The sequence below is a fragment of the Hordeum vulgare genome, chromosome 5H (assembly GCF_904849725.1).
Source record: "Hordeum vulgare subsp. vulgare chromosome 5H, MorexV3_pseudomolecules_assembly, whole genome shotgun sequence".
NCBI lineage: Eukaryota > Viridiplantae > Streptophyta > Magnoliopsida > Poales > Poaceae > Hordeum > Hordeum vulgare.
Window position 1 is genome coordinate 243057626 of NC_058522.1, and position 25349 is coordinate 243082974.

Here is a 25349-nt window from a genome sequence, read left to right on the forward strand (position 1 = left end):
CGGAGATATATGAGTTGCTATTTAACCTCATCCAAGGACCTCCTCGGTCAAATCCGATTCAACTAAAGTTGGAGAAACAGTCACTTGCCAGTCATCTTTGAGCAAAGGGGGTTACTCGTAACGATGAAACCAGTCTCTCGTAAGCGTACGAGTAATGTCGGTCCAAGCCGCTTCAATCCAACAATACCGCGGAATCAAGAAAAGACTAAGGAGGGCAGCAAAACGCACATCACCGCCCACAAAAACTTTTGTGTTCTACTCGAGAAGACATCTACGCATGAACCTAGCTCATGATGCCACTGTTGGGGAACGTCGCATGGGAAACAAAAATTTTCCTACGCGCACGAAGACCTATCATGGTGATGTCCATCTACGAGAGGGGATGAGTGATCTACGTACCCTCGTAGACCGTACAGCAGAAGCGTTAGAGAACGCGGTTGATGTAGTGGAACGTCCTCGCGTCCCTCGATCCGCCCCGCGAACAATCCCGCGATCAGTCCCACGATCTAGTACCGAACGGACGGCACCTCCGCGTTCAGCACACGTACAACTCGACGATGATCTCGGCCTTCTTGATCCAGCAAGAGAGACGGAGAGGTAGAAGAGTTCTCCGGCAGCGTGACGGCGCTCCGGAGGTTGGTGATGATCTTGTCTCAGCAGGGCTCCGCCCGAGCTCCGCAGAAACGCGATCTAGAGGAAAAACTATGGAGGTATGTGGTCGGGCAGCCGTGAGAAAGTCGTCTCAAATCAGCCCTAAAACCTCCGTATATATAGGTGGGAGGGAGGGGAGGAGTCAGCCTCAAAACCTAAAGGTTTGGCCGAAATTGGAGGTGGAGGAGTCCTACTCCAATCCTACTTGGAGTAGGATTCCACCTTCCCACCTGGAAACTTTTTCCACCTTGTGTTTTTTCCTTCTCAAACCTTATGGGCCTTAGTGGGAACTTATTCCAGCCCACTAGGGGCTGGTTTATCTCTTCCCATAGCCCATGAGACCCCTTGGGGCGTGACACCCCTCCCGATGGTCCCCGGCACCCCTCCCGGCACTCCCGGTACACTACCGATGAGCCCGAAACTTTTCCGGTAATGCACGAAAACCTTCCGGTAACCAAATGAGGTCATCCTATATATCAATCTTCGTTTCCGGACCATTCCGGAAACCCTCGTGACGTCCGTGATCTCATCCGGGACTCCGAACAACATTCGGTAACCAACCATATAACTCAAATACGCATAAAACAACGTCGAACCTTAAGTGTGCAGACCCCGCGGGTTCGAGAACTATGTAGACATGACCCGAGAGACTCCTCGGTCAATATCCAATAGCGGGACCTGGATGCCCATATTGGATCCTACATATTCTACAAAGATCTTATCGTTTGAACCTCAGTGCCAAGGATTCATATAATCCCGTACGTCATTCCCTTTGTCCTTCGGTATGTTACTTGCCCGAGATTTGATCGTTAGTATCCGCATACCTATTTCAATCTCGTTTACCGGCAAGTCTCTTTACTCGTTTCGTAATACAAGATCCCGCAACTTACATTAAGTTACATTGCTTGCAAGGCTTGTGTGTGATGTTGTATTACCGAGTGGGCCCCGAGATACCTCTCCGTCACACGGAGTGACAAATCCCAGTCTCGATCTATACTAACTCAACGAACACCTTCGGAGACACCTGTAGAGCATCTTTATAGTCACCCAGTTACGTTGCGACGTTTGATACACACAAAGCATTCCTCCGGTGTCCGTGAGTTATATGATCTCATGGTCATAGGAACAAATACTTGACACGCAGAAAACAGTAGCAACAAAATGACACGATCAACATGCTACGTCTATTAGTTTGGGTCTAGTCCATCACATGATTCTCCTAATGATGTGATCCCGTTATCAAGTGACAACACTTGCCTATGGCCAGGAAACCTTGACCATCTTTGATCAACGAGCTAGTCAACTAGAGGCTTACTAGGGACAGTGTTTTGTCTATGTATCCACACAAGTATTGTGTTTCCAATCAATACAATTATAGCATGGATAATAAACGATCATCATGAACTAAGAAATATAATAATAACTAATTTATTATTGCCTCTAGGGCATATTTCCAACAGTGTACCGAGGCAACAGAATGTTCGTCACACTAAACTCAGTAGCACCGATATGGATTCGGTTGCACCAATTTGGTGGGAATGGCTAGGGTTTCTGCCTAAGGTCAAACTCGGTGGGTCCGAAATGTGGAAGTTCGTGACACCGAATTGGAGTATGTGGAATTTGACAGAATGGATATGTGGGAAAATGACTCGGTATTTTGGTGTCTAACTTTGAGTACTCTGAGCAGTCCATTCATTTTACTACCTCACCCCCTTTTAATAGTATTGGATTTTTTATGTGCTCAAAAGTGATTTCTCACAAAAATAAAATGAAGATTCTTCTAGCCTGAAGCTTGAGCCAATCTTATTCATTTCTTTCATAAAGGTGCATCGTCACATAAGCCTTTAGCCATTGCATGTTTTGAACTTTTCTGAAATATACTTGGAAAATATATTAGTCTAATGATGCATATGTTGTGATCAATTTCAAAACCACCCTAGGGAGAAATTGTGCTTTCACTTGGTGACCCTGTAGAACCGAGTCAGGAGCTGGCAATGCTCGTTAGGAAATTGAGGAAGTTCTCAAGAACAGGCTGATTTGGAAAATCTTCAAGAGGTGATGACAAGAGGTCGAATTCTTCATCCTGTGACCACAAGAAAAGAACTTTCCAGAAATGCAAGAGGTGTGGTCACTACATTGTTGATTGTCCTCTCTAGGAAAGGGAATCAAAGAAGAAGTACAAGGATGACAGTTTTGATGAGAAGAAGAAGAAGAAGTCTTCAAAGTCCTAATCTCACAAGAAGAGCAGTTCCAAAAAGGCTCGTGCACTTATTTGCGAGGAAATGGATTACGAACGTGAATCTGAGGAATATGAGGAAGAGGAGGAATCTGAGGAGGACTCAAACTTTGGTGTGGTGAGCCTAGCCCTCGCTACTGCTTTCATCACCAAGTCCATCTTCAACATTGAGGAAAATGGCAACGCCACTGACACTAACGTCAACGACGACAACTTTGCTCCCACCTATTACTTCATGGCAAAGGGTGCCAAGGTACTCAAATATCCTTCCTCTGAATTAAGTGAAAGGAGAGTCTGATGAAAATCTGAAACCCAGCTATTCCAAACTTGCTAACATTGCCACTAAACAAACAAAATGCCATGGAAAGGATTCAAAAACTCCTAGACAGAACTAATGACCTATTGAACAAGGAAATGGGTCGAACTCAAACTCTGACTGATGACGTTCAAAGTATTCAATCTAAGTATGATGACCTTCAAAGTCATCATGAAACTCTCGTTGTCAATCATGAGAAGCTTTCTTATGAATTTCTTCAAAGAAAGCAAGATCTTCACAAACTAAAGTTCTCTCATGATGATCTCCAAAGGGAAAATGATTATTTGCTTGCTCAACAAACTGACTCCACTCGGGAAGAATTACTTCCACCTTGTTTGAAATGCATCGAACATGAAACTGCTAATTCTTCACCTAAAAGTTCAAATGCTTCTATCGATGCAAATTCTTAAACTATCTCTATGGTCACAAATTCCTCATCTGGGGATACCACAAACGCCGCTGACAAAAATGCACGGTTAAAGGAATTGTATGTGACGGGCATGTACAAAAGTCTCAAGGGGCATCAAACCCTTTGCGATGTGCTCAAAACGTAGATTCTGAACAGGATCCCCAGGAAAGAGGGTATTGCATTTGAGAGGAAATTCAATGTTGATGGATCCTACTAGAAACCGGAGCAGTATCCCCAAACCTCATGGGTTGCTCCAAAAGGACCTCCTTTAGATCCATCCACTTTATCTAGCTTTACTTGTGACTCTTCATATTCCTCTGATGAGTCATTTGATTCCAACTATATATTGTTTGAAAATCAGAATGGTGAAGTACTTGTGAGATATGTTGGAACTAACTGCAGGAACGGTCCTCCTATGAGGATAATCTGGATTCCCAAGAGCTGCGTGGAAAGTCTTCAGGTGAATGTCCTCATGAAACCACCCATGAAGAAAAGGAACCCCAGATCAAATTCCTCATATGGAACAAAGAATTCACATGGACCAGATTCCTCATATGGTCAAAAGTCTACTCATTCTTGTGCTAAAGCTACTTTTTCGCGGGGAAAATCTAAGGGTCATGAATATGTGCATTATTCTTCAAATCATTATGTTCATAAGTCCTCGAAGAATTTTTCTCTCCTTATTCATATGAGTACTCTAACCCCCTTACCGTGAGACGAAGTGCACCAGCCTCCATGCCATCTTTCTGGTATGGAGCTCGCATAATGATGAACTCTTTTCCTCCCCTCCAAATGTGGGAGGTGAAGAAAATGAACTAATCTCTTATGCAGGGTTCGATCTGAGTCGAAATAAAATGTCTGAAGAATTTGTTGGAGACCCAAAAAGCACTTGAAAGGATGCAATCTAATCATGAAGAAATGAATCTCTCATTTCTCATGTCCTCGTGTTACTTTAACTACTTTACTATTTGATAAAATTATATGAGTTCGTAAGTTGCACTAATTCGTCTACAGGATGAACCACCTAAAGCCACTGAGTGGGTCCTCGACAGTGGATGTACTAATCACATGACTAGTGACAAGAACCTCTTGATGAACTCGACACTTGCTCTATCTCATCTGAAGCATATCACCTACACTGACAAAGGTAAAAAAGCAAGGCATTCGGTCGAGGTAGGGTTTCAATCTCGAAGGATGAGCACATGGATAAAGTCATGTTTGTTGAATCCCTCGGGTTCAACCTCATGTCAGTCTCAATGCTTTCTGACCTTGATATGGTTGCCATCTTTGGCAAATATCGTTGTGTAGTCATCATGGAATCTGACAAATGCAAAGTTTTCAAAGGCCTTAGGAGAGGAGACTTGTATATTGTTGATTTCTCTACATGTCCATAGCCGACCACATGTCTACTTGAAAAATCTTCAGAAGGCTAGCTATGGCATCGAAGACATGGACATGCTGGCATGAGAAACCTTCACACTCTCGGAAAGAAGAAGCCCGCCATTATCATTGAGGGTGTCAAATTTCTCAAGAGTCATTTGTATGGGGCTTGCGAGTCTGGAAAAATGACTGGATCCAAGCGTCCCTCCAAGACTATCATGACTACTACTCGCCTTTTGAATTGCTTCAAATGGATCTCTTTGGTCCCACTCATTATGCCACACTAGCCAATGCTACATCTTTATATGGTTTGTCATTATTGATGACTTCTCCCGCTACACTTGAGTGCATATTATCTAGTACAAAACTGAAGTGCAGGAAGTCTTGACGCGATTTTCTTCAAGGTCCTCGACAAAATTCGGCATGAAGATCAAGTACATCATGAGTGATAATGGAACCGAGTTCAGGAACACTGGTCTTGATGACTATCTTGATGTACTTGGGATCACTCATGAGCTAACTACCCCATACACTCCTCAACAGAATGGCGCCGTGGAGCGCAAGTACATGACTCTTGTTGAGATGGCTTGCCCCATGCTTGTTGAATACGAGACCCCTCGTCACTTCTGGTTGAGACTATCAATACTGCTGGGCACATCATCAATAGGGTATATCTTCACAAATTCCTCAAGAAAACTTCATATAATCTACTCATTGACAAAAAACCCAATGTGAGTTATTTCAAAGTCTTCGGTGCTAAATATTGGATTATACATTGTCGGTGTACTAATAAATGGGGTCCTTAGGACTGAGACTTATGCATGGGCAACCGTTGCCCTCAGGCCAACAAATCCTTGTCTAGCTCACACCAATCTCCAAAAGAAAACCGAAGCCAAGACCGTAGCAAGACGACAAGACTCTCGCCGGTCGAAATAGCCTTCCCACAATTGTCACTCTGCAAGAATTCAGCCCACCAAGCCATCGCTCCACCTCATGAGGGGATGATTGTCTACATAAGCTAAGGTGTCGAGCAGCCAGGCGGACATGCAAAGATGGCTGGGGCACATGGCTACAGCGGCGGTCCTGATGAAGCTTTAATGACACCCGTCATGCGGCGTGGCAGAAAAATAAGAGGTAGCTGGGTGGACGACACAAAAGGAGAGGCAATCCTTGCCGGGGAACGTCACCAGCGCGCCACCTCATTTAATGTGCATGTCCTAGTCCGTCAGATTTAGGTATTTCCCACCACCTATCATGACAAGCAGTCTCTGTAGCTGTAGTACGCACTGCACAACCGTGCAATGACCATTTTGGCCCTTATGGTGACCCCTTATCCTTTAAAAGGAGGCATGAGGCTACCTTTAAAAAGGTTGATTCTCTATTTATCCTACACGCATAACTGCTTCCTCTCGTGCATCCTTGCTGGGATAGCGCTCCTATAATGATGAACATACAGATAATCCACCAAAAACATAGGACATAGGGTTTTACGCTTTCGAGCGGCCTGAACCTGTCTAAACCATCGTGAACGAAGTAGCCATTGGTGCTCTTTGTGCATCCGAACTCCATGTTGAACCGAGAAAGGGGCCTTGCTGGTCCCATAGATCGTCGCTTCCACTGACATCTTTGATGCACCAGGTAGGGGCATCTCCGACGCAAGAATCTCCATCGACCCTACATGTCTCCATCAACATCTGGGTCGGCATCCATGGGACCCAAGAAGGCTAGGGGGCGTTGTCAGCAGACCCGTCCCCGTCCAAACTACCTGCGTCGGCTGCTACGGGTGACGGGGGCAGGGATAGCATCGTGTTGCCTTCACAAGGCAACCACGACCAATGCCCTGAGGGTCGAAACCCTGGGTGGAGGGAGGACAGGAACCCCATGCGCCACTTGTAGGGCGCGCAAGGCCTAGTCCAACAACACACCCCTAGCGAAGGCGGGCAGCGAACGGTGGCCGAGGGGAGCGCTCTCCCTGGCTCTGTCAGGATCAGGAGCGCCTCCCACACCCCGCCCCATCCAGGCCCAAAACTAGAGAGGAGGCTCTGGTGCGGGCCCAACTACTGTCGAACTTTCCTCCTACGCTAGACGGGATGGAGGGCTAGAGGGCGACTATCCAAATCTTGTTGAGCTTCATCAATTGTGACAAGACAGACGCGGTGGGTACCTCGCGTGGGTGCCAAACGACACTCGTAGGACCCACTGCAGGGCGCGATGCGGGTGGAGCTCGCACGGTCCAGTCATCTCCACCGCAAGGACGACCTTCCCGCCGGACCGACATGCAAGATGAGGTGTCGCAAGCCTCAACAGACCCGCGGACGAAGCAATACCAACGCCAAATCCTAAAGGACACGCGCAAGGAGGACGCGCGCACCACCATCAAGAGGCGGCGGGAAACCCGTCGCCAACGTGACGACCGCGCAGACCCATCCATCGACGAGCCCGTTCTAGGGGCTCCCATAAGCCTGCCTTACAAGGTCGGTTGTCAGACATTCACCCGTGAGCTACGGCAAGTCTGCTGGCCCTCTAGCCGGGTGTTCAAGCCAGAGTTGTCAGAAAAGTACGACGACAATATCAGTCCTTTGAAGTTCCTTGGCATCAACACCATAGTGGTGCAGGCTGTCGGGGGATGCAACGAGAAGATAGTCGCCAATTACTTCTCGTTGGCGCTCAAGCCCAAAGTGAGAAGCTGGGTGATGAACTTGCCGGAGGGGTCTATCTCCTCCTAGACGGACATGTGCAACCAGTTCATTTGTGCTTAAAACGGGGGCCACAAGCTCCCCGTACAACCCGGCGTTCTGCACATACTCCCCGAGCGAGATGACAAGACCCTCCGCAAGTATATCCAGAGATTCAGCCACGTCAAGCACAATATCCCAGACATCCACCCCACCGCCGTGATCAATGCGCGCCACACGAACGTACGCAATCGCCACATGCGCGAGGAGATGAGCATCAAAAAGATGTGGGACGTTGTCGAGCTCTATGCTCTGGCCGACAAGTGCACGCGGGCTGAGGAAGGAAGAAGACTCTCGGGGGAGGACGCTGGCATGGAGATCGGTTCCAACAATGACAAGAATGCACCCTCCTACTCGAAGTAGGGATGCAAGATCAACAAGAAGCGCAAGGGCAAGGCAGTCCTGGCTATCGAGAGCACCGTCAAGCCCAAGGCCGACAAGAAGGCCAAGACTGAGGGGTTCGGCAAGGATGTTGCCGCGTGCTCTGAAGGGGAAGAGGCTCCGACAGGGGAGAGATCCGTCAAGCCGTACTGCAAGATCGACCTCACCAAACACCACGACAACAATGACTGCCGCCAAGTAGAACAGCTTGCTGAAACGCAAAAGCAATAGTACGAAAGGCACGAGAAGGAGAAGGGTCGGGATAGTGTCGGTAGATCTGACAAGAAGAGCGCAACGACCGAGGTGGTCGCTGCGGCAAGGCCAAACAGCACATGGAAAAGCAAGCTAGAGGCTAACACAACAAGTCCGACGATGATGGGGATGACTCTGATGAAGATGAAGAAGGATCAGATGGCCAGAAGTTCCAGAAGGTCATGGATGCTATGTGCATTGATAGAGGCGCATCTTTGCACTCCTCCCATAGGCAGCTCAAGCAATGGGCCTGCGAGGTCAATGCAGCGGAACCGGCCGCAGAAGCAAGGAAGCCCCTCACATGGTCCAACACTCCCATCATCTTCGACGCTCAGGACCACCCTGATTGCACCACCATGGTTGGGTGCATGTTGTTGTTGGTCTCACCAACAATTCGCAACCTCACGGCCACGAAGATGTTGGTTGATAGTGGGGCCAGACTGAACCTGATTTTGCCCGATGTGATGAAGCAGTTGCATATCCCTGATTCGGACGTCAAACCAACAAGCTCCTTCCAAGGAGTGGATGGGGGTATATCTCAGCCAAAGGGAATGATAAGCCTTACAGTCATATTTGGTACCGAGCTCAACTCCAGGACAGAGAGGGTTGTCTTCGACATCGCCAAGATGTCGATGCCATACAATAGAACCCTGGGCCGTCCAGCACCGATGAAGTTCATGACACCATCCTACCACGCCTACAACACACTCAAGATGTCAAGCCCAATGGACATCATCACCATCCATGTCGACAAGAAGGACGCGGTTCTGTGTGTCGACAAGCTCTATCGGGAGGCAGTTGCAGCATGCGCCAACAAGTCAGACAGCTCCTGTCGGCAAAACCCCCATGGGGAAGAACAAGACCAAGACCTCCAGCAAGGATTGTGACAAATTCGGGAAGCACGCCCCTAAGCTGAGCACGCCCGTCAATGACTCACCAGAGACTTCTGCCGCGAGGAGCAAGAAAGACATGGTCACCATACTTGAGACGAAGCAAGTGGCTGCACGAGAAGACAGCGAGGACAACACTTTCACCATAAGCGCGACCCTCGATGGTAAATAGGAAGCGTGATCATCTCCTTCCTGCGTGAGAATGTCGACGTGTTTGCCTCGCAACCGTCCGACATCCCCGATGTTCCCAGGGAGGTGATCAAGCACCACCTAGACGTTTGTCCTCATCCATGCCCCGTCAAGCACAAGGTTCGAAAACAAGCACTAGAGGAGCAGGAATTAATTGCCGAAGAAATCACGAAGTTGGAAGCAGCAGGGCTGGTGAGAGGTGTGCTCCACCCAACCTTGTTGGCAAACCCTGTGGTGGTGCGCAAGGCAAGTGGGAAATGGAGGATTTTCATTGACTTCACATATGTCAATAAAGCTTGTTCCAAGGATCCATTTCTCTTGCCGCGCATCGACCAAATCGTGGACTCAACCACCGGCTGCGGCCTATTGTCGTTCCTCGATGACTATTTATGGTATCATCAGATCTTCATGGCCGAGGAAGAAAAGAGAAAACAACTTTCATCATCCCTTACGAGCATGTACTGCTTTAAGTGCATGCCATTTGGGTTGAAGAGTGTTTGTTCAATGTTTGCAAGAGCTGTCCAGATTGGCCTTGGACCCCAATTGAACAGAAACATGGAAGCTTACATGGATGATATCATAGTCAAACCAAGAATAAGGCCCCTTTGTAAATTTACGCAAGATCAACTTAAAGCTCAACCCAGAGAAATGTGTGTTCATGGTCCTGTCTGGCAAGCTCCTTGGCTTCTTCATTTCTCAGTGTGGGATATAAGCTAACCCCACCAAGATTGAAGCAATCGAGCAGCTAGAGGCACCAAAGAAAGTCAAGGACGTGCGCCGGCTGGCGGGATGCGTCGCTACTCTCAATAGATTCATCTCCAAATCCGCAAAGTGCGCCCTGCCATTCCTCAATATACGTAAGAAGGGCGGCCACGACATGGACTCCAGAAGCAGAAGCAGCTTTACAATACTTGAAGAACTACTTGTCCTTGATACATCCATTTTGCATCATGCTTTCATGTTGACATTTATCGCTTTATGGGCTGTTATATTACCTTGTGGTACCATACTTATGCCTTTTCTCTCTTATTTTGCAAGGTTTATTTGAAGAGGGAGAATACCGGCAGTTGGAATTCTGGATTGGAAAAGGAGCAAGTCTGAGTCCTCTATTCTGCACAACTCCAAATGCCCTGAAAATAAACATGGAATTTTTTGGCAATATATAAAAAATACTGGGCGAAAGAAGTACCAGAGGGGAGCTACCAGGGCCCCACAAGCCTGGTAGCCGCCACCCCCCTTGTGGCGGCTACAGGGCTTGTGGGATCCCTGACGGCCCACTGGCCCCCCTCTTTTGCTATATGAAGGGTTTGGTTACAGAAAAAATCAAGGAGGAGTTTTGTCATGGTTTCGCCGCCTCCACGAGGCGGAACTTGAGCAGATCCAATCTAGACCTCCCGCACGACGATCCTGCCGGGGAAACTTCCCTCCCGGAGGGGGAAATCATCGCCATCGTCATCACCAACACTCCTCTCGTCGGAGGGGAGTCATCTCCATCAACATCTTCATCCGCACCATCTCCTCTCCAGTCCCTAGTTCATCTCTTGTAACCAATCTCCGTCTCGCGACTCCGATTGGTACTTGTAAGGTTGCTAGTAGTGTTGATTACTCTTTGGTGTTGATGCTAGTTGGATTACTTGGTGGAAGAGTTTATGTTCAGATCCTTGATGCTATTCATTACACCTCTGATCATGATTATGATTATGCTTTGTGAGTAGTTACTTTTGTTCCTGAGGACATGGGATAAGTCATGCTAATAATAGTCATCTGAATTTGGTATTCGTTCGGTATTTTGATATGTTGTATGTTGTCTTTTCCTCTAGTGGTGTTATGTGAACGTCGGCTACATAACACGTCACCATATTTGGGCCTAGAGGAAGGCATTGGGGTGTAGTAAGTAGATGATGGGTTGCTAGAGTGACAGAAGCTTAAACCCCCATCTATGCGTTGCTTCGTAAGGGGCTGATTTGGATCCACTAGTTTAATGCTATGGTTAGACGTTGTCTTAGTTCTTCTTTCGTAGTTGCGGATGCTTGCGAGAGGGTTTAATCATAAGTGGGATGCTTGTCCAAGTAAGGGCAGTACCCAAGCGCCGGTACACCCACATATTAAACTATCAAAGTAACGAACGTGTATCACATGAACATGATGATACTAGCATGACAGAAAGTCCCGTGTGTCCTCGGGAGCGTTTTTCCTCCTATAAGACTTTGTTCAAGCTTGTCGCTTGCTAAAAAGGGATTGGGCCACTTTGCTGCACCGTTGCTACTACTTGTTACTTTTTGCTTGCTACGTTTCACCTTGCTACACCATCACTTGTTACCGCTACTTTCAATGCTTGCAGTTATTACCTTGCTGAAAACTGTTTACCAGAGCCTTCTTCTCCTCGTTGGCTTCGACCCTCTTACTTATCAAAAGGACTACGATTGATCCCCTATACTTGTGGGTCATCAAGAATCTTTTATTGCGCCGTTGCCAGGGAGTGAAGCGCCTTTGGTAAGTGGAATTTGGTAAGGAAACATTTATATACTGTGCTGAAATTTATTGTCACTTGTCACTATGGAAACTGTTCCTTTGAGGAATTTGTTCGGGGTATCTTCACCACGAACGGAAGCACGAGGAGTTGTTCCTCAACCTGAGGTACCTATTGAAAATATCTTTTATGCAATTCCTTCGGGTATGCTTGAGAAACTGCTGGCTAATCCTTTTACAGGAGATGGATCTTCACAGGCAGACTTGCATCTGATCTATGTAGATGAAGTTTGTGGTTTATTTAGGCTTGCAGGTTTGCCCGAGGATGAGGTATAGAAGAAAGTATTTCCTTTATCTCTGAAGGATAAGGCGTTGAAATGGTATAGGCTATGTGATGATACTGGATCATGGGACTACAATCGGTTGAAATTGGAATTTCATCAAAAGTTCTATCCTATGCATTTAGTACATCGTGATCGGATATATATTTATAAATTTTTACCTCGTGACAGGGAAAGCATATCTCAAGCTTGGGGGAGGCTTAAATCAATGTTATATTCATGCCCCAATCATCAGCTCTCGAGAGAAATTATCACTCAAAACTTTTGTGCTCGGCTTTCTCATGAAGATCGTACCATGCTTGACACTTCTTGTACCGGTTCTTTTATGAAGAAGGATATTGACCACAAGTGGAATTTATTGGAAAGAATCAAACGTAACTCTAAAGATTGGGAGCTGGAAGAAGGTAAGGAGTCAGGTATGAATTTCCAGTTTGATTGCGTTAAATCTTTTGTTGAAACAAACACTTCTAGAGATTTTAGCACTAAGTATGGACTTGACTCTGAAATAGTAGCTTCTCTATGTGAATCTTTTGCTGCACATGTTGATCTTCCCAAAGATAAGTGGTTTAAATATCATCCCACTGTAGAAGTCAACATAGCCAAAACCAATCTAGTTGAGGAGAAAGTCATTGCTTTTAGTGATCCTGTTGTTCCTTTTGCCTACGCTGAGAAACCACCTTACCCTGCTAGGAAAAAGGATTTTTCTAAAGCTCCAACTGTGATACGTAGGGGTTACATTAGACCACTTGCAACCCCTGAGGAAATTAGAGTTGAAACTAGTTTTTCTATTATCAAAGATCTCTTAGCCGAAGACATAGACGGGCATGTTATCAAATTCTGTGAGGACTCCGCTAGAATTGCTAAACCTCACGCGAAAGACAAATACGGACCTGTAGTTGGCCTGCCCGTTGTTTCTGTCAAGACAGGAGATCATTGTTACCATGGTTTATGTGATATGGGTGCTAGTGTTAGTGCAATACCCCGTTCCCTATATGATGAAATCAAAGATGAGATTGCACCTGCTGAGTTATAACCCATTGATGTCACTATTACACTAGCTAATAGAGACACTATCTGCCCTTTGGGAATTGTGAGAGACGTAGAAGTCATGTGTGGTAAGACGAAGTATCCTACTGATTTCCTCGTCCTTGCTATTGCACAAGATAGCTTTTGTCCCATCATATTTGGTAGACCCTTTCTCAACACTGTGAATGCTCACATTGATTGCATTAAGCAGACTGTCACTGTTAGTTTCGAGGGTGTGTCTCATGAATTTAACTTCTCCAAGTTTGGAAGACAACCCCATGAAAAAGTGTCGTCTGGTAGGGATGAAATCATTGCTCTTGCCTCTATTTCCGTACCTCCTACGGATCCTTTAGAGCAATATCTGCTTGAGCATGAAAATGATATGCATATGGATGAAAGAGATGAGATAGATAAAATTGTCTTAGAACAATATCCTATTCTCAAGAATAATTTGCCTATTGAACTGTTTGGGGATCCCCCCCACTGAAGGGCGATCCTGTGTTCGAGCTTAAACAGTTGCCTGATACTCTTAAGTATGTCTATCTTGATGAGAAGGAGATATATCCTGTTATTATTAGTGCTCTCCTCTCGAATCACGAAGAGAAGAAGTTGCTAAAAACTTTGAGGAAGCACCGTGCGGCTATTGGATATACTCTTGATGAACCTAAGGGTATTAGTCCCACTCTATGTCAGCACAAGATTAAAACTGATCCTGACTTCAAACCAGTTGCTGATCATCAAAGGAGATTAAATCCTAAGATGAAAGAGGTCGTGAGAAAAGAAATATTAAAGCTTCTGGAAGCAGGAATCATTTATCCTGTTGCTCATAGTGATTGGGTAAGTCCATTACATTGTGTACCTAAGAAGAGAGGTATCACCGTCGTTCCTAATGATAAGAATGAATTAATCCCACAAAGGATTATTACTTGCTATAGGATGGTGATAGACTTCCGAAAACTGAACGAGGCAACCAGGAAAGACCATTATCCTTTGTTGTTTATCGACCAAATGCTAGAAAGGTTATCCAAACACACACACTTCTGCTTTCTAGACGGTTATTCAGGTTTCTCGCAAATACCTGTTGCACAATCTGATCAGGAGAAAACCACTTTCACCTGCCCCTTCGGTACCTTTGCTTATAGACGTATGCCTTTTGGCTTATGCAATGCACCTGCCACCTTTCAAAGATGTATGATGGATATATTCTCTGACTTTTGTGAAAAGATTGTCGAGGTTTTCATGGATGACTTCTCCATTTATGAGTCTTCCTTTGATGATTGCCTCAGCAACCTTGATCGAGTCTTACAGAGATGCAAAGATACCAACCTCGTCTTGAATTGGGAGAAGTGCCACTTTATGGTTAATGAAGGCATCATCTTAGGACACAAAATTTCTGAAAGAGGCATTGAAGTTGATAAGGCTAAGGTTGATGCAATTGAGAAAATGCCTTGCCCCACAGATATCAGAGGTATACGAAGTTTCCTAGGTCATGTTGGTTTCTATAGAAGGTTCATTAAATACTTCTCTAAGATTTCTAGGCCTCTTACCAACCTCTTGCGTAAGGATGTTCCTTTTGTTTTTCATGAGGATTGTGAGGAAGCTTTCGAAATACTTAAGAAGGCTTTGATAACCGCACCTATTGTTCAACCACCTAACTGGAACTTTCCCTTTGAAATCATGTGCGACGCTAGTGATTATGCTATTGGTGTTGTTCTAGGACAAAGAGTTGACAAGAAGTTGAATGTTATTCACTATGCTAGTAAAACTCGAGATAGTGCCCAAAGAAACTATGCCACTACGGAAAAGGAGTTTTTAGCAGTCGTGTTTGCATGTGAAAAGTTCAGATCTTACATAGTTGACTCCAAAGTCACTATTCACTCTGATCATGCTGCTATTAAGTACCTTACGGAGAATAAGGACGCTAAGCCTAGGCTAATCAGATGGGTTCTCCTGCTACAGGAATTTGATTTGCACATTGTTGACCGAAAGGGTGCTGATAACCCTATAGCAGATAACTTGTCCAGGCTAGAGAATGTATTTGATGACCCACGACCTATTGATGACAGCTTTCATGATGAGCAATTAAATGTCATCCGCACTTCATATAGTGCACCGTGGTATGCTGATTACGCAAACTATATCGTAGACAAATACATACCACCCAGTTTCACCTACCAGCAAAAGAATAAATTCTTCTTTGATTTGAGACACTACTTTTGGGATGATCCTCACCTTTACAAGGAAGGAGTAGATGGTGTTATTAGACGTTGTGTGCCTGAACATGAACAGGGACAGATCCTGTAGAAGTGTCATTCTGAAGCCTACGACGGACACCATGCTGGAGATAGAACTGCTCATAAGGTATTGCAATCAGGTTTCTATTGGCTCACTCTCTTCAAGGATGCCCGTAAGTTTGTCTTGTCTTGTGACGAATGCCAAAGAATAGGGAACATTAGTAAGCGTCAGGAAATGCGTATGAACTATTCACTTGTCATTGAACCGTTTGATGTCTGGGGCTTTGATTATATGGGACCCTTCCCGAGTTCCAATGGGTACACTCACATCTTAGTTTCTGTGGATTACGTCACTAAGTGGGTAGAAGCTATCCCCACTAGAAATGTTGATCACCACACCTCTATTAAGATGATTAAAGAAGTCATTTTCCCAAGATTTGGAGTCCCTAGATATTTGATGACTGATGGCGGTTCACACTTCATTCATGGTGTTTTCTGCAAGATGCTTGCAAAGTATGATGTCAACCATAGAGTTGTATCTCCTTATCATCCTCAGTCTAGTGGTCAAGTGGAGTTGAGTAATAGGGAGATCAAATTGATCTTACAAAAGACTGTCAATAGATCTCGAAAGAATTGGTCTAGCAAACTTGACGATGCACTATGGGCTTATAGGACTTCTTATAAGAATCCCATGGGCATGTCGCCATATAAAATGGTTCACGGTAAAGTCTGCCATTTACCTCTTGAGCTGGAACACAAAGCTTATTGGGAAGTCAAAGAGCTCAACTTCGATTTCAAACTTGCCGGTGAGAAGCGGTTGTTTGATATCAGCTCATTAGATGAATGGAGGGCCCAGGCATATGAGAATGCCAAGTTGTTCAAGGAAAAGGTTAAGAGATGGCACGATAAAAGAATACAGAAACGAGAGTTCAATGTAGGTGATTATGTCCTGCTATACAGTTCTCGCTTAAGATTCGTCGCAGGCAAGCTTCTCTCTAAATGGGAAGGTCCTTACGTTGTCGAGGAAGTATATCGTTCCGGTGCCATCAAAATCAATAACACGGAAGGAAATTTTCCTAGAGTGGTAAATGGGCAAAGAATCAAGCATTATATCTCCGGTGCTCCCATAAATGTTGAGACCAATATCATCAATATCATAACTCCAAAGGAGTACATTAGGGATGTTTATCAGCCTGTTTCTGACCCTGAAAACGAAGAGGTATCTATTTCGGTAAGTAATTGGACTCCGAAGCTTTTCCAATAGGAAATGTCCTCTCTTTTGGAATTTCTGGAAAATTAGAAAAATAAAAAGCAGTCCGGAGAGCGCACGAGGCGGCCACAAGCTTGGTAGCCGCCACCCCCTAGCGGCGGCTACAGGGCTTGTGGGCACCTCGTGTGCCTCCCAGACTCCGTTTTCTTGCGGAGCACCCCTTCTGGTCGAGAAAAAATCATTATATATACGCCCGAGGGTTTTCATCTCCGTATCGCGCAGTTTTCCTCTGTTTTCGTTTCGAGCCTGTTGTGTGCCGCAAATTTAGGTCAAGATGTCTTCTCAAGATTAAGAAGAAGAGATCTATGTGGCCGATGATCATGCTAACTCCAAGATTAATGGGAACTTGGAACCATATGGCTGGAACACTGACGAGGAAGAGGACTATGAGCCCAAGGGGAAGGAACAAACGAGTTCCGATGAAGAGGAGGCTCCTTTACCTCAACCTGCAAACACCCATGCGGAGTTCAAGAAGTCAAGCCTCCCCAACTCCAGGAAGAAGCCTAAGACCATATTTATCCCTTCTCGTTTCTTGCAGGAGAGTAAGCAGGAACTTTGCCATAGAGTGTTGAAACTTGAGGAGGTAAATGATGATCTGAGGGAGCAGAACTTTTTTCTCAAGTGGAAATTAGACAAGCTCAATACTGCTTCAACAACTCCACCACCATCACCACCAAAGGAAGACAACTGAGCATTGGTATGGGCAATCCCCTTGGCTTTTGCCAACCTTGGGGGAGTTGTCCTGGTATCGTATCACCTTTATATCTTTTTCTTTTACCTTTGTTTTAGTTCTTTCCTTTTCAGTTTTTATTTCTTCTCTTAGTGGAATAAGTCTTTAGTGTTTAGTTTGAGTCTTTTGCTTTGTGTCTCCCCCGATGTATTCAAGCTTGCGAGCTATATAATAAAGAGTATCTTAGTCAAGGGCTCTGTTTTGTGCCGTGATCAAGAGCATGAAAAGAATGATAGCATGAAAGATCATGAGATGATCTTATGGAAAGTGATAGCTTCACATATAACAAGTATGATGATTGAAACTTGTTGAGAATAAACCAACATAGACCTCAGTCATTGTTGCAATTAATAAGAAGTAATAAGGAAAGAGAGGTTGACATAAAAATATATCATCTTAGACACTTTCCATAATTGTGAGCACTCACCAAACTATTACATGCTTAGAAGTAGATGTTGGACAAGGAAGACAACATAATGAATTGTGTTTGCTTGGTTCCAAACAATGTTATATGATTAGAGATCCCTTAGCATGTGACGATTGCTTCCACCTCATATTAGCCAAAACTCCCGCACCAAGTAGAGATACTACTTCCGCGTCCATAAACCTCCAACCTAGTTTTGCCATAAGTGTCCATCATACCTGCCTATGGATTGGATAAGAACCCTCAAGTAAGTTGTCATCGGTGCAAGCAATAGAAATTGCTCTCTAATATGTATGATCTATTAGTGTGTGGAAAATAAGCTTTATATGTACTTGTGACGTGGAAGACATAAAAGCGACAGACTGCATAATAAAGTTCTTTATCACAGGAGGCAATATAAAGTGACGTTCCTCCGCACTAAGAGGACACGTATCCCAACCTCAAAAGCGCATGACAACCTCTGCTTCCCTCTGTGAAGGGCCTATCTTGTACATTTACTTTTTTCCCTTGTAAGAGTCATGGTGATCTTCACCAATTCCCTATTTTGCCTTTGTCTTGGCTACCGTCACATGCTTGGGAAAGATCTATATTCATATATCAACTTGGAGATGAGTACTTATGCTTTATTATTGTTAGCTTTACCCTTGAGGTAAATGGTTGGGAGGCAAAACTATAAGCCCCTATCTTCCTCTGTGTCCAGCTGAAACTTTGATACCATGGGTACCGCGTGAGTTGTAACAATTGTGGAAAACAAAAGAGATGATTGAGTATGTGGGTTTGCCTTACAAGCTCTTATTTTACTCTTTCTGATGTTATGATAAAATGCAATTGCTTCAATGACTATGGACTGTTGTTGGCTACTTCTCGGTAAGGTTTTTGCTTCATACTTTGCTTTGTGAAGGAATTGTTACTTTCCCATAAGAATCTTTATGATGTATTGCTATTCTATGTGTGATCATGATGCCCTCATGTCTGTATTAAGTTTTATCGACACCTTCGTCCCTAAACATGTGGACATGTTTATGGAACTTGGTTTTCGCTTGAGGACAAGCGAGGTCTAAGCTTGGGGGAGTTGATACGTCCATTTCGCATAATGCTTTCATGTTGATATTTATCGCTTTATGGGCTGTTATATTACCTTGTGGTACCATACTTATGCCTTTTATCTCTTATTTTGCAACGTTTATTTGAAGAGGGAGAATACCGACAGCTGGAATTCTGGACTTGAAAAGGAGCAAGTCTGAGTCCTCTATTCTGCAGAACTCCAAACGCCCTGAAAATCAACGTGGAATTTTTTGGGAATATATAAAAAATACTGGGCGAAAGAAGTACAAGAGGGGAGCTACCAGGGCCCCACAAACCTGGTAGCCGCCACCCCCCTGGTGGTGGCTACAGGGCTTGTGGGCTCCCTGACAGCCCACTGGCCCCCTCTTTTGCTATATGAAGGGTTTCGTTCCAGAAAAAATCAAGGAGGAGCTTTTTCGTGGTTTCGCCGCCGCCACGAGGCGGAACTTGAGCAGATCCAATCTAGAGCTCCCGCAGGACGATCCTGCCGGGGAAACTTCCCTCTCGGAGGGGGAAATCGTCGCCATCGTCATCACCAACACTCCTATCGTCAGAGGGGAGTCATCTCCATCAACATCGTCATCAGCACCATCTCCTCTCCAATCCCTAGTTCATCTCTTGTAACCAATCTCCGTATCGTGACTCCGATTGGTACTTGTAAAGTTGCTAGTAGTGTTGATTACTCTTTGTAGTTGATGCTAGTTGGATTACTTGGTGGAAGAGTTTATGTTCAGATCCTTGATGCTATTCATTACACCTCTGATCATGATTATGATTATGCTTTGTGAGTAGTTACTTTTGTTCCTGGGGACATGGGATAACTCATGCTAATAATAATCATGTGAATTTGGTATTCGTTCGATATTTTGATATGTTGTATGTTGTCTTTTCCTCTAGTGGTATGTTGTCTTTTCCTCTAATGGTGTTATGTGAACGTCGACTACATAATACTTCACCATATTTGTGCCTAGAGGAAGGCATGGGGGAGTAGTAAGTAGATGATGGGTTGCTAGAGTGACAGAAGCTTAAACCCCAGTCTATGCGTTGCTTCGTAAGGGGCTGATTTGGATCCACTAGTTTAATGCTATGGTTAGACATTGTCTTAATTCTTCTTTCGTAGTAGAGGATGCTTGCGAGAGGGGTTAATCATAAGTGGGATGCTTGTCCAAGTAAGGGCAGTACCCAAGCGCCGGTCCACCCACATATCAAACTATCAAAGTAACGAATGCGAATCACATGAACATGATGAAACTAGCATGACAGAAATTCCCGTGTGTCCTTGGGAGTGTTTTTCCTCCTATAAGACTTTGTTCAGGCTTGTCCCTCGCTACGAAAGGGATTGGGCCACTTTGCTTCACCGTTGCTACTACTTGTTACTTTTCGCTTGCTACGTTTCACCTTGCTACACCATCACTTGTTACCGCTACTTTGAGTGCTTGCAGTTATTACCTTGCTGAAAACTGTTTACCAGAGCTTTCTGATCCTCGTTGGGTTCGACACTCTTACTTATCAAAAGGACTACGATTGATCCCCTATATTTGTGGGTCATCAGTCCTAAGCACCAATCCAGGTCGCGCCCAAACATGAAGAGTCGTTGCTGCTATATTTGGCAGCAAGAAACCAAGTGGTTTGCGCTGCACTAGTGCAGATAGGGAAGTTGAGGACGGAAAAATGACAAGTGACGAGTCGGGGCCAACCCGATTGGACCAACGAATCAACATAGAGCCAGAACGAGAAGCGGAACAACACACTGTGCAGAAGAAGAAGATGGTGCAGCGACCAGTGTACTTCGTAAGCTCTCTCCTCCACGGGGCTCGATCGAGGTACTCCAGGATTCAGAAATTTCTTTTCGGTCTCATATGGCCTTCCTCAAGTCGCGCCACTACTTGCAAGCACACTGCATCACCGTCGTCACCCTCTTCCCATTACCACACATCATGAGGAATCTAGAAGCAACTGGCAGGACTGTTGAGTAGGCACTGGAGCTCGCTAGTTTTGACTTGAGCTTTGAAAGCACGGCGACCATCAAGAGCAAAGCACTAGTAGAATTCATCACAGAATGGACGCTGACGTCGAGACAAGGAGTCCCTAGAAATAGCCCTCCATGGCAAGGAAACACCTCAATCATGGATCATGTACTTAGACGGAGCTTTTCCGCTGCCGGAGTGCTGCTCATAGCACCCACGAAAGAGGACCTCAAGTATGTGATCCAAATGCACTTCCCCTGGGAGGTGTCAACCAACAACACAGTTGAGTACGAGGTTTTGCTTGCCAGGCTGCAGATAGAAGCGGAGTTGGGAATTAGGAAGTTAATTGTCTGAGGGGACTCATAGTTGGTTGTGCGTCGGGTCAATTAGGATTACCAAAGCCCCCTGATGGAAGCATATGTTGATGAGTGAGCAAGTTCGAGGAACGTTTCGACGGTCTGTAGATGGAACACGTCCCCAGGGAGGAGAATGACATCGCTGATGACCTGTCGAAGCGAGCAGCTTAGAAGTCGCATATGGATCCAGGCACCTTCGTGCTCTGAATCACTCATTCGTTAGTTACACCATTAGGACGGCAAGCCAAGAAGAGAAAACTCAGCTCCGACGACTATTTCCCGACACATCCATCCGGGGCCACCAAGAAGGTTGCCACGGTGATGAAGTGCTCGACAATGAGTGCCAAGCGTTCCTTGCCGCCAAAGCTAGCGCTCCCGCGGCAGAAGAAACACCTTTAGTCCTTGTCATCGAGCCACGGGCTCCGGCATGTGTGCAACAGATCGTCTAGCACCTCCAGACAGGAGACCTCCCCAAGGAGCAAGAAGAAGATGAAAGAGTAGCCTATCAGTCTTTAGTGTATCAGTTCATGGATAACAATCTGTACAGAAGAAGACCAAATGGGGTGAAATTGAGATGCACTGCTTGAGAGGAAGGACAACAGTTGTTGGTAGAGATACACGAAGGAATCTGCGGATCCAACCATCGGGTCCTGGGCTCTTGTCAAAAAGGCATTCCGGCAAGGCTTCTACTATCTGACGGCCCTTCAGGACACCCTGGCGGTGGTAACTACGTGCAAAGCATGCCAGTACCTCACCAAAAAGATACATCAGCCATCATAAACCCTTCAAATCATACCTCTCTCCTCACCCTTCTCGGTCTGGGGGACCGACATCATTGGGACCTTCCCCCATGCTACCGGGGGCTTCGAGTTCTTGTTCGTCGCAATCAACAAGTTCACGAAGTGGTCTAAAGTAGAGCCAGTGAGGAAGGTAATGGTGCTAGTAGCAGTCAAGTTTCTTAGAGGGATAGTCTGTGAGTTCGGCATGCCCAACAGAATCATCCTTAACAATGGCACACAATTCACCAGCATCACCTTCATGCAATATTGCCAAGACATTGGCACCAAGATCTTCTTTGCGCCTGTTGCTGAGGAGCAACGACCAAGTAGTGAGGGAAAATGCAGAAGTGTTGTGGGACCTCAAGAGGGGAACTTTCGACAAGCTCCATAAGCACGGAAGGCGGTGGATTGATGAGTTGTCAACGGTTATTTGGTCAATCAAAATGACACCAAACTGAGCCATCGGCAAAATGAACTTCTCCCTAGTCTATGGGGCAAAAGCGGTGCTCCCCACGAAAATCACATATGGGACGCCTCGAGTGCACGCCTTTGACAAGGACCGGCAAGAGCGGTTACAGCATGATGATGTCACGCTCCGCAAGGAAGATCGTCTCTAGGCCACACTACGTGCTGCGAGGTACCACCAAGCCTTGTGCCGCTATCACAGCCGCAAGGTGTGTGCCAGGATAGTTGAGGAAGGTGACCTTGTCCTTCTTCGGATTTGGTCGATGAAGGGATCCACCAAGTTGACAGTAAAGTGGGAAGGCCCTCATCAGGTTGTACGAGTCACCCGACCTGGCGCTGTCCACTTGGAGACCGAGGCTGGCACCCCGGCGCAACGCTCGTGGAATATCGAGCATCTTAGCAAATTCTACCTGTGAGGCGCGGTTGTTGAGCTCCCTGGCATCCACTTTTGTACAAGTCTCGCAGCAATGTGTGTAATCCTTTGTACAAAGCTGGGTGATGACCCTGTGGAGACTAAATAAAACTAAACATCCCGCAACTTTTTGCCCATTTACATATTTGCATTATGTTCACTATGCAAATTGTTATGGTAGCTCATTTCCCGCGTAAGGCCACTATCGAACTGCTAAAGTCCCTAGCACGTCCTATTTTCTCTTGTTTGTATTTATCGAATGGAAGCATGGGACTGATAACCAACAAGTATAAGGGATCGCAACAGTTTTCGAGGGTAGAGTATTCAACCAAAAAATTTAGATTCGGCACAAGGGGTGCCGGAGAATATTTGTGAGTATTAGCAGTTGAGTTGTCAATTCAACCACACCTGGAGATTAAATATCTGCAGCAAAGTGATCAGTTGTACAGTAGTATGATAGTTTTGATAGCAGTAGTAAGAGTAACAATAACGGTAATAGTGATAGTAATGGTTTTGTAGCAAATGTAATAGTGACAACAGCAATAGTGACTTAGCAAGAACAATATGCGGAAAACTCGTAGGCACTGGACTGCTGAACTCGTTGGATGATATTCATCATAGAACAGTCATAACCTAGGGCAACACAGAACTAGCTCCAGTTTATAAATATAATGTACGCACGTATTCCGTAAATAGTCATACGTGCTTATGGAAAAGAACTTGCATGGCATATTTTGTTCTACCCTCCCGTGGTAGCGGGGTCCATAAGGAAACTAAGGCATATTAAGGCCTCCTTATAATAGAGAATTGAAAAAAAAACATTAACACATAGTGAATACATGAACTCCTCAAACTATGGTCATCACTGGAAAGTATCCCGGTTATTGTCACCCCGGGATTTAAGAATCATAACACATAGCAGGTGCATATTACTAGCAAGATCGGATCAAGAACATAGATATAATGGTGATAACATAAACGGTTCAGATCTGAAATCATGGCACTCGGGCCCTAGTGACAAGCATTAAGCATGTCAAAGTCATAGTGAAAGCACAATTTCTCCCTAGGGTGGTCTTGATAATTGATCACAACATATGCATCATTCGACTAACGTGTTTTCCAAGTATATTTCAGAAAAGTTCTAAAGATGCTATGGCTTAAGGTTTTTGTGGAGATGCCCTTGATGCAAGAAAGGAATAATATTGGCTCAAGCTTCAAGCTAGAAGACTCTTCAATTTATATTTCTGAGAAATCACTTTTGAGTCCATAGGAAAGCCAATATTATTAAAAGGGTGTGAGGTAGTAAAATGAACTGATTGCTCAAATGCTCAAAATTAGCCACCAAAACACTCAGTCATTTATCCACTCTGTCATGTTCCACATTCACAAATTCGGTATCACCAACATTTCCACATCGAACCCACCGAGTTTGAACCTCACACAGAACCCTAGCCATTCCCACCAAATCGGTGCAACCAAAACTGCATCGGTGCTACCGAGTTCAGTGTGACCAACATTCTGTTGCCAAGATACAGAAAATCGGAATTTCCGAGTTTGAGTATCGGTGCCACTGAGTTTTTTCATCTGACCGTTAGTCACCTTTTCGGTGCCACCAAGTTGTATATATCGGTCTCACCAAGATTCAAAAGTTCACACCTTTAGTGCTAGTCGGTACCACCGAGTTTCCAACTTCGATGTCACCGAGTTTGCTCTTTTGTGTGTAATGGTTGGATTTCGGCTGCTGCCTATATATACCCCTTCACCCACCTCTCATTCCCGAGAGAAGCACTCACAACACACACTTAATTTCCATATCCATTTTCTGAGAGAGAACCACCTACTCATGTGTTGAGACCAAGATATTCCAATCCAATCATTTGAAACTTGATCTCTAGCCTCCCCAAACTTCTTACCACCAAATCAACCTCTCCTACTCATGCATATTCTGTGAGAGAGTGATTTGTGTTGAGGAGACTACCTTTAGAAGCACAAGAGCAAGGAGTTCATTGATCTACCCCATCTATTACCTTTTGGAGGGTGGTGCCTCCTACATTGGTTAGGTGTCGCTTGGGAGCCTCCTACTTTGTGTTGTGGAGTTGAACCAAGATGTTTGTAAGGGCAAGGAGATCACCTATTTCATGAAGATCTACCGTGAGTAAGGCTAGTCCTCGATGGACGGAAGCCGTGGTGGGATAGACAAGGCCGCTTCTTTGTGGACCCTCCGTGGGTGGAGCCCTCTGTGACTCTCGCATCCATTATCCTCCGTGGGTTTAAGTCTCCACTAACATGGACGTACGATAGCGCCACCTATCAGAACCATGCCAAAAATTGTCGTGTCAACCTCATGCGTTTGATCTCCCTACGTTACTCCT